Source organism: Oxyura jamaicensis, chromosome 2, assembly GCF_011077185.1.
Source record: "Oxyura jamaicensis isolate SHBP4307 breed ruddy duck chromosome 2, BPBGC_Ojam_1.0, whole genome shotgun sequence".
Lineage (NCBI taxonomy): Eukaryota > Metazoa > Chordata > Aves > Anseriformes > Anatidae > Oxyura > Oxyura jamaicensis.
In genome coordinates this window covers 1,268,882-1,269,208 of record NC_048894.1, presented here as the reverse complement: position 1 = coordinate 1,269,208, position 327 = coordinate 1,268,882, and the positions used below count along the sequence as shown (strand labels likewise).

General features: G+C 57.5%; 1 protein-coding gene across 1 annotated transcript in view; it reads left to right on the top strand.

The window, feature by feature from the left end:
- Positions 1-327, top strand: part of NBEAL2 (neurobeachin like 2) — a 32,335-nt gene that overhangs the window by 12,903 nt on the left and 19,105 nt on the right. The window lies entirely within an intron of this gene.

The following is a 327-nucleotide window of genomic DNA, read 5'->3' as shown; positions in this document are numbered from 1 at the left end:
CCCCCCCCCCCCAGGGCCAATTCTTTCTCTCCGTGCTGCGATTGGCACCAGCTGAAGCTTTATTTTTTTACACCCCCCCCCCCCCGAGAAAGGGATTTCGCAGGGATTAAATCGCGGGGGGGGTTTGGGGGGGGGGGGGGGGGGGGGCAGGCATCGCTTCTGGAGCCCCCCCACAGCCCCCAAACCTGAGCGTTTTATGCTAAAATTTAATGCATTTTTTGAATGCATTTTAACCCGATTTTTGGCCGCCGTGGCTGACAAAAATCCAACCTGGCCGGAAAACCCTAAAAAACCCCATAAATGAGCCGTGAACGCCCCCCCCCCCGG